At 41.8% G+C, this 9,443-nt stretch overlaps 1 long non-coding RNA gene across 1 annotated transcript in view; it reads right to left on the reverse strand.

Moving 5' to 3' along the window:
- Nucleotides 1–784: 784 nt before the first annotated feature.
- The window catches only part of LOC112958748, a 9,965-nt gene continuing 1,306 nt past the window's right edge, over nucleotides 785–9,443 (reverse strand). The window contains exon 3 of the long non-coding RNA XR_003251490.1: nucleotides 785–1,141. This is a non-coding gene — a long non-coding RNA (uncharacterized LOC112958748). The remainder of the gene's footprint in view (nucleotides 1,142–9,443) is intronic.

The raw sequence follows: 9,443 nt of genomic DNA on the forward strand, positions 1-9,443 counted from the left end.
TAGTCTTCAAACTGTTACTTTTTATAAAGAGCAAATGATAAAAATAAATGTAGCACTCATTTGTTAGTCATTTTTATGGGTAGCTTTAAACTGGTTTGTATATAGACACCAGTTGTTGGTATTGTTTCTACTACAAGAAAAATAACGTGGCTGCTGCAGCAACATTTTACGTTTTCACTGTTACTATGCATACAATCCCTGGGAGATTTTGCAGTTTCCTTGTATCGCTGGTTTGCAAGGACTTAGGAGGTAAAAGTTTAAAAGAGCCTGGTAACAGACAAATCACTTCTAAAAGCCAGCATTGTACTGGCCTGGGAGTGCTACAGGAAAAGCTACTTTAAAATAGAGGAGAGGGGGAAAAAAAAAAAAAAAGGACAAAAAAGCCAATGCAACAGTACAAGAGCTAAGCAAGCCTAATTATTTTTTAAACAAATATATGGAGGTCATCTTAAACTGTGAATGCATGAGAGGGCTTTTCCTACACACGAGTTGTCAGATCGGCGCTGGATCCGGCTCTGCAGCGCTGCTCCCAGTAGAAAGGCATCTTYGGGGCTGGGTAATGTGCGTTAAAACAACAACACGCTCTTGCCGAGCGCATTAAGGCTAAAGTTTTCAAACTGAGGTGCCTTAAGTTAAACCTGTCTACTGGCAGCACAGGGCTCTGTGTGGCCTGGAGCTTTGGGCTAAGCTGGGGCTTTTTGTGCAAGTGGGTTAAATTACATATCTTTAGCCACAGAAGCCTCCCATCGGTGACTGTTACCTAAAGTCTTAAAACACATTTAAAGAGATGAACATTTTCACTAGCRCATAAGAAAGATAGGAGCTGAATTTCCAACTGAAATTTAAAGGGATTTGGGTGGTCAGCAAATTTGGGTGTTCTGCAAACTTCCTTGAAAATCCCACCCATCCATCACCAACGATGGCTGAATCTCTGCAGAACCGGTGGTTCAGTTTGGCTGGTTGTCTGCATCCGTTCAGACTGGATCCTGGCCCAGGAATTTCATTAGACCATGAGATGTTTCCAAGAGGGTTTTCAGTTCTTGGTTCCCAGGTATTCTGAGGCTGTGCCACTTCCACTCCATCTCGGCCAGAATGCACGGAGACATGCAAGCATCCACCAGAAAGGCTGGCCAGCCCTTTCCTGAAGCAAATAAATATTCATGGTTTGGATCTAGGCTAGGCTAGGGGAAAGATTTGACTAGTTCCCGCTTTCTCTGTCCTGTGCTGCCAATGTCTCCTCCTAAATTATGTGCACTGGCCAACACAGAATGTCTCATTGAGGTTAGCTCTTCCTAAAGGCAAAATAACTAATAACAGTTTGGGTTCTTAGGTAGGACCATGCAAATGAGTTCTTGAATATTTCGTTTGCTTGAAGACTGAAAGCTTCCATTTTCAAAGCCAGTCTCCAAGATACATCTGGATGCACGCAGCCAAGCAAGTGTCCTATGAGACACCACGGAGCACAGGCTGCTCCTCCTGACACCCATCTAACTGAAAACCAAGTTGCTTTTATCCAGCCCAAGCATCTCCAGCTGGCCTGAGTGATCCTTCCAAGGCCCTAGGAGAGGCCGTGGAAGGTGCAGATCTGGACGCTTATGCGTTCACGCTGGGCAGCATTCCGTGCTCCAGCTGTGTCCCAGCTCTCCAGTGCTGGAGAAGGAGCAAAAGAGACGGTCATGGTGTCAAAGGGCTCTCCGWGAATGTGCCAGACTCCGCATTACCCTCTCAAAAGACTAACGCAACACTCAGGCAATTAGCACGTGTAAAGCCCTAAGCTATTTATGTGCTAGGAAATAGTTTGGATTTTATTATTTTGGGGTAAGCCATTCCAAATGGCAAAGCAGCAGTTATTTGTCTGCCATCTATTGATGTGCCGTCTTGATCTTTAATCGAGGCCGAGGGGGATACATTTCCACCTTTAATCCTTCAAACTTTCTAATGCTTTCATGTACAAATATATACAGTAACTTGGCGTTAGCATTCCACAAATATGCAAATTGTCTGTCAGATTGGACAGGCTGCATGCATTTGAAGTTGTGTTGACAGCCTACAGAAAAAAAGACATTCTCAGCTCAAACATGAACAAGATGTTTATATCCTTTTTCCCTAAAAACATACATTTTGTGTTTTAAGTAGAGATGGGAGCAAACTGCAAAATTTGGATCAAGACATCTTTTGCACCCATAAAATTTGGGGATGCCTCATGGGATTTTGGTTCAACTCCCTCTTGGAAGAGAAAGGTTCAGCTCAGATCTGGCTTAGATTCCATCCTTCACAAAATATAGAAGGAATTTGCACATGAGCCTCTGTTTCCAAGTAGGTTAATGCATAAAAGAAGCTGCTCAGAATGTGTCACCATACTCTAGATGCAGCGAGCTTTGCAGTTGGAGGCAACAGCAGTCTGTTACCTGACAAAGTAACATCTTGCCAGTCAACAGAAGAGAGAACCATAAAGCCCATCATCCTTGCTGGCCTAGAGAAGGAGGCTCTGAAACAGCAGCAGGGAGATCTAAAGGATACTATCACCCTAGGGAGCACAGATGGGCAAGGACGCAAAAGGCTGTGGCACTGGATTTAGGCAAGCCTAAGCATTCACTCCATAATTTAGCTTCTTAGAACYGCAAACTCCGTGACTGCCAAATCCTGCAAACCTTCCAATTTTATCAGCGCATGTAAGTGCTGGTATGAAACCAAATGCACTCGTATTCTGCTGTAAAGCATATGCCCTGAAACACACGTATCAGCAAGCTGCTTATCACCTAAATTTCAACAATTTCACAAACCAGGAGTCTTAATCTCTTTTGCCAGTCAGATTACACTCAATTGTCCTCTCTGACTAAATATTTCTAAGTACTTTAACTAGAACAGGTTCAGTACACTAATTTAATTCAATACCTCTCTAGCTTCTCTGCTTTACAGGTTAAAGAATGATCAAAGTCCCCGCACTCTCAGTCTACCAKGTGAATATGTCAAGCTATGTCTATTGCTCTGTCCAGTCTAACAAAACACTATTCTAAATTGGGATGTGCCACAGAAATATATTGCTTTTTAATAACTATCTGTATTGAGAACTGTGATTCAGAAAGGAGTCATACTTAAAAACTGCTTCCTAAAAGAATTTTGACATTTCTTGCATCTGAACATCCTTGTATAAAGTATCAGAAAGACAGGAGCAAAAGGGATTGTCATTGAAATAATCATTCACATTACACAGGCTTCTTCTGCAGGTCATCAGAAAATTAGTTTCATTGGTAAGGATCCACTGAAGAAAGTGGGAAATATCCTACATGATGCCAAGATCCCATGAAAGCAAAGAACAAAAGAAAAACAACAAACTCAAAATACATTTTAAGAAATATGCTAGAGCTGTTCTCTCTTTACTGTCAGAAAACTGAATTGAAAACACTAGATTTGGGATCCCCAGGCATTCCCTAGCTTATTTCCCAGGGCTGTGCAATTTGGACCTGTTTTGTGATGCTCCAGCTGCATCAGTACCTTGGCCCTTGCAGGAACTCACCAGGGTTCCTCTCTTTGCTGAGGCAATTCCCAGAAACTCAACCCTCACAGCTTCCTGGCCTGAGCAGTTTTGATTTGCAAAAGCATGTGCTTTGGCTTTCCCTGTGGAAGGGAACGCTATGAAGCCATGTGGACTCACTGGCCGCCTTCTGGCGCTTGTGTACAGACCAATTTCTGAGTCATATGCCTGACTTGTCTACTTAGACACTGAACTCTAGCCAAAGATCCTCACTTCACTTTCCAGAGTGGTGAATGATGGATCATTCCTAGCTTAATCAAGCAGTCAAAACTAGTAACATAAGGCCATTAAGTACAGAAATGAGGTTCTTCGTATCTTTTTAGAGTGCCCGAAAGACTAGAGCAGCTCAAAGAGCATTTTCCCAAATCAGGGCTGCAGGGGAGATTACGAAGGATGTGTTGATATTATGGAATTCTATCTTTACTTATCCTAGCCCAGTCTTAAACAGTTGTTTCAAATGATTCATTCTTTTGTATGTATAGGAATCATTTCCTAATGATAACAGTGCTGAAAAGACCGGTAGCTTCAGATGAAATACCTTCAAGACCTGTTCTTTGATAGCCTCCCAAAAGTAAAGAGAAGACAAACGATGCCAAAGAGCAGTTCAGTACAGGAACGAGAAACTTAGCTGTACAGAGCAATAAGCATATCAGGAGCCCAGGCTGACAGAAAGGAACATAAATGCTTGCAGGATAGGGCCTCTGAGCTGCTATGGTTTGCCAGTGATTCGTGTGGTCTTCAGGAGAGCTGACAGCAGAAACTATGTCTTTGCTTACTTCGTAAGAGTAGATAACTCRGCAACAGCACAGAAATCATTTGACAGAGGCCAGATTCAGAAGCCATCTGAAATGTCTTTCTCTAAAGATAATCATGTTAGGAATCAAAAGGGGTCTAATGTTAGAGACTTGCCTTTCAAATGCAACAAATGATTATACCTGTCAAGATTTATGGACAGATTTATTTATGTTGACAGAAGGACCACTAATAGTTTGACAAATGAGAAGTCTTGACAGATACAACAGATATGTTCAAGTATATTTCCTCCTGTTTGAAATAGGAAATGAGTGAGTTATGACAAGCCTGTAATGTATATTGATACGTTTACTCCTAGCGTCCATCTACAGAAGTAGATGTATTCTACCCTGACGGATACTGAACTAGAGAGCCAGGTTCAATCTTAATCACCAACCACCCTCTATTTACTTGCACCAAGAAGTCTTTAAAGATGCTAATTTAGAGAGAGATGAAAAGCACCCCAGCTTGTTCTCCTGGAAGAAAAAGCTTCCTTCTAAAAATAGAATTGGAATCTGGATGAGAGAAATAGGAGGCTCCCAGGAAGCTTCGTATTTAGTCCCACCACTAGATGGGAACTTCTCATGTAAATTCACAGCTAACTTAAATCTCTTCCTCACCACAGCGTGCCAGACCTCATTGCACCATCTCCCCTTCTGGTGAGCTCCGGTCAATAAACCAGATCTGCTCACCAGGACTGCTGGAGTTCGCTAGCAGGGAGCAATTCTCTGCTAAATCAGTTCAGAAAAAGGTATAGAATAACTATCGCTGTGCATTAGTGTCTGATCAAAGGCCAGTCCAGTGAATGGGAAGACACCAACAGCTTTGACGGACTTTGCCTCAGGCTCTGAGGTCTTTTAGGCATTTTCTGTAAGAGCATGAAACCATTACACCTCCAGCTGGGAAGGACAGAGAAATCCRTAAGTGATGCCCTATCATATAGTAGCCTTTAAATGTTGCTCTTGTTTAACAAACAGTGAGCGACTCCTCCTTTAAGTACAAAATTTCTAATCCTCACACCAGTAGCTGACTTTGGACAAGACAAGTTCCAAAGTCTCGAAGAAGTTATTACTTGGAGAGTGGCCTTCCTCGTCAAACATGAGTGTGCTACTTATTGATGAAACATCATTTGATGCAAGAGCAGTGCTGGTCATGCTCTGGGTGCCAGACCCACAGTTCTCAAGGAACAACAGGAAAAATCACCATGCTCCCCAAGGCTTTTCAATAAACAAAAACAAGCTATTATACAAACACATGGTCTTGTCACTCCGSAATTAACCTGTTTCCTGATCCCTCAATAAGAGCTAATCGAGTTTCCCCATATTAGCGTGACTTTGCACACTCTCTTGGTCTAATGCACAAGAACTATTCTGTGTCTTTGGCCGATTAAAGTCAATCTGGATGCTCTCCCTGGAGATCCCGTCGGGAAGAGGCAGGTAGCTGGTGTTTTTGAACCAGGCGTATGTCTGACATCAAAATGCATTTAACTAAAGCACAACGGGTAATGTTGTTAATGCAAAACCATTTTGGTGTTTCAAAAAACCATTAGAGGGCATCAAGGGAGGACTGGTGTTCTGAAAAAGAATGAGCCTTGACAGGCTAAACTAACTATTATTCTTTCACCAGTCCAGCCACTTCCCTGGAAAACTCCAGAAGATCTATTAATTATTTGGGGTTTGCTCAGGGAACTCGTCTGCGCTGGCAATTGCCAATTGCATCAGCCTGTTTGTGACATTCCAGAGGCCCACAGTGCCAGTGCCTTCCTATAAATCTGCTAAATTACTAATATCCTGAAGTATCTCAGCTAAAAAAAGCCAAAAAAAAAAAAAAATCCCCAAAAAAACCCAAACACCTTCATTCTCCTTTACCAATTTTGCATCTGCCTTTCTCTGAGGTTGAAAAATAAAGCAAACCCCAAACACTCACCTCTTTGCCAGACATTTTTTTTTTTTTTTTTGAGTATGCAGCTCTTTGTTATAAAAAAATCTGCTCTGTAATTACCAGACACAGCCATGGGAGTGGTTAATCTTTTAAAGCAACATTATGAATTATAATACCAAGTGTATACCTCACTGTAGTAATCCTGCAGTAATGCAAGCAATATTAGCATGTTCTGGGAGGCAGAATACTGTCAGGGGACCAGGGATGCTTGCAGGAGAAGAAAAGGGGAAGATTTCACAGTAATGAAAACGACGTTGTGTTGAGTCCCACAAGCTAAAAACAAACCAAATATTTATGATAAAGGGAAAGAATAAGGAGGATTATGGTGTCATTCACTGTAGAACAAAATGCTACCTAATCTAAACATTTACATAAATAACGGGAGGGCAATGCAAGCTGAATTGAGCTAGATCAAAGAGAGTAGGAAATTAGCTGCACTGAGAGCGTGAGTGCAGTGGTGCTGCTCCTGGGGCAGGGCACGGCTTCATTTCAGTGTGTGACAAAGCCTRTCACAGCACGACCCTGACAACGTTTGGTGCTTCCAGGCTTCAAATAATTAGAGCTATGAGCAGTGGGACGATGTGATCATGCTCTTCGGTGGAAACAGCGTTCAGCGTGCAAGTGGATGGTTCTCTGGTTCTCTGGTTTCACCCACTCCAGTTGGGGTGAAAAACACAACACCATTGACTGAAAGCACTGTCAGACTCCAAAATGAGGCACAGCAACCCAAAGTGGCAGGGAGGTGCCTGTGCTTCACCCAAGTCCTCTGGTGCACTGCTGCCTTGTTCAGATGGCAGCTCATCTTTGTTGAGCCTCTTTCTTTTGACCTTCAGGTTCCCTAGGGCTGAAGTCTTGCTTCCATAGGCCCCAAACACCTCGTCTTGACAGTGCTGTCTAGCTCAGCACCTACTCAAGCTCAGCTTGCCTGCATGGCTGCAGGGGACTCATAGCAGAGCACCTGCGCAAAGCTCTGTGCCAGCAACTGCTCTTTTTAGTTAAAAAAGCCCAGCAAGAGTGAAGAGAGCAAAGTTCCTCTGTGCACAGGAGCTCAGTGCACAGAATGGTGGCCAGGGATGGGAGGAAGCACCATTGTTTCTCCTCATCTCCATCAGAGGGAACCAAAATGTTCAACCCCACCTGTGCTACCTACAGTGGAAAAGAGGTTAATGGATCATGGGCCATAAGCTCTGTTTCATTCACCTCCTGCATGGAAACAACTGTTGAAGCTTTTTTTCCCCCTCCAGCCTGGTTTAATAGCACTTGCTTTCTGCAGCCCAATGAGTCTTGAAGGACCCCTGGAGTAGTCACAGACCCCCTGAAGTCATCGGGTTTGCTGCTGGGGCAGATGTCTGTGCACAGATCCTTGCAGAATCCTGGCCAAATCACGTTGGAAACAGAGGTGAACAACTCTACCACATCCTCTGCAGTCGAATAACAGCTCTCTTCATTCCAGGCCAAAACAGGGTTTATTAATTAGTTATATTAAATTTCTAGTTAGAAGCCCTTACTCTTTTTGCATTTGGTCTCCACTATGAAGTAGAAGAGAATGTATACAGAAAGAGTAAAGTAAAAATAATTTCAGCTATTAGGTAGCATTTGAAGCAGCCTTTTTCCAGGATTCTAAAGAATATAAGAATAAAGGTATCTCTATAGCATTTGAAACATCCTAAAGAATTCTATAACAGGGTCATAATTCTCCAATTATATTTTTAAAGTGATTAAGCAACTCTATGAAAAGAATATGACTTTCTACCATGTTGCATAATTATCTTATAAGTAAACAGTCTACAAAAGTGATATTGTAGAAATAGCACTGTGTAGCACTGCATGCATCTCAATATTCTTTAACAAAATAATCCTTTTAAAACCACAGTGGCACTTTTGGGGAGACGAATGCTAACATTTGAGTAAGGCAACTGAGTCACTCTAGTATTAAATGACATTTCTCCAGACCTAATTCTAAAATCAGAGAGAGATCTGACTTTGTATCAGATCCTGGTGAGGATATTTTGCAAACAGACTCAAACTGGAATTTAAGGCCCATCATGCATTTAAGCACAGTGATAAACTACTGCCTAACTGTTTGAGGGAGAAGTGATTTTCTCCGGTTGAAACGTGCGAAGATCCCATGGTTTATCTGAAGAAGTAAACCTAAAGATAACAGTTTAGTAACCCAGGGTGATGTTTACAATTGTACTGAATGTGACAGCTTTCAAAGTATTATGTATATTTCTAAGGCTGTACATGTACAGCTCTGACAGCATGTCAGTTATAATTCTTGTAAAAAATGGATGTAATTTATTATGGTTCAAATATAGAATAAACTATATAAACGCTTCCCCATAAAATACTAATTTCATCATTGCTGAGGGGCTCATCTGCATCATAAATAGCGCTAAAGATGTTTTAATTGAATAGGTTTTTCTTCCCTTTTACTGTCAGCTTCAACGTGACTTGCTAGGGTTAAATTAGACGCACAGAACTAGAGGGAACCTCGGCACAATAGAGGAGCGTGTTACCCACAAACAGGAGTGCTGTGTTTCCAGAAGTTATGGAATGTTATGGGTGAACCGGTCTCAGCGTCCAGGGGAGCAGCCACGGAGGTTACTCATGTGTGACTGATGGTACTTGTGAATAATACCAGTTGGCAGACATTAAYAACACTTTGCCTCACTTTTTTTGCTCAGTTGTTCACTTTTCTGCATTTGGCATGTTTTCATGTTTTTAGCAGGAATTTTTCAGCCATGCATCTTTGACATGAAAGAGTATGAAAACTGATGCCTCAGATTCTGAAGTATTTTATAACTGGCTGTATGCGACATTAGTACAAAGCTTACTTATCATATGGAATTACCATCTTTAAAACTAGCTTGCTTTTCAAGCAACATTTTCTCATCCTTTGTGCAATGGAGAAATTACTACAAATATCTTGCTTCTTATTTCATCCCATTGTATAGCCAACGTGTAGCCAGTGGAACTTTACTAGACTAAGTACCGGTCTAAACAAGACTCAGCATTATCTCCCTGTCGTTGAAGCTTAGAAAGAATATTGAAATTAAACCCTGAAAGACTTATTACAGAAACAGTAACCAAAGGAAATATTGGATCTGTTTTGTACAACATTATCTTCCTGTTTCCACCTATCCTTGGACTCTGATTTTAGCAAACAAGTTGC

The sequence above is a fragment of the Nothoprocta perdicaria genome, unplaced genomic scaffold (assembly GCF_003342845.1).
Source record: "Nothoprocta perdicaria isolate Ctin4 unplaced genomic scaffold, notPer1 scaffold_9, whole genome shotgun sequence".
NCBI lineage: Eukaryota > Metazoa > Chordata > Aves > Tinamiformes > Tinamidae > Nothoprocta > Nothoprocta perdicaria.